Raw genomic sequence first — 487 nt, forward strand, 5'->3', positions numbered from 1 at the left:
CCAATGTTATGAACAAGTCTCCATCCCCCACCTGCATGGGGGTCCAAAAACACTAATTTCAAAGCAGTATTAAGTCAATAACATCCCAAAAAGAAGTAAAACACATGAACTTCTGTCAAATAACTCTTCATATAGGACGTGGTCCCCTGTGTTGTTTTTGGTGGCTCCTACAGATGGTTTGGACGTGCAGAAACCTCAGCAGGCTTGCGTAATCGTTTACACTTCATTGTAATCGATTACAATGCAATTTTTCACACAAATCTTTGGCAGAAATTCAGTACTAGTGTTTATGATCTCATTCAAGCTTCATTCAAGCTTCCTTATGTGTAACAGGTTGATCAAAATTAAACTTTAACTCAACTAGTCGTTTACATCAGACAAATGACCACAAACGGCTTCGGCATATCATTATATCTAATACATTACTTTATCCTGCTTGGAAGCAACAAAATAAACTCGAAACATTTCCATCTCTACACCAAATCAA

The sequence above is a fragment of the Vigna radiata genome, chromosome 1 (assembly GCF_000741045.1).
Source record: "Vigna radiata var. radiata cultivar VC1973A chromosome 1, Vradiata_ver6, whole genome shotgun sequence".
NCBI lineage: Eukaryota > Viridiplantae > Streptophyta > Magnoliopsida > Fabales > Fabaceae > Vigna > Vigna radiata.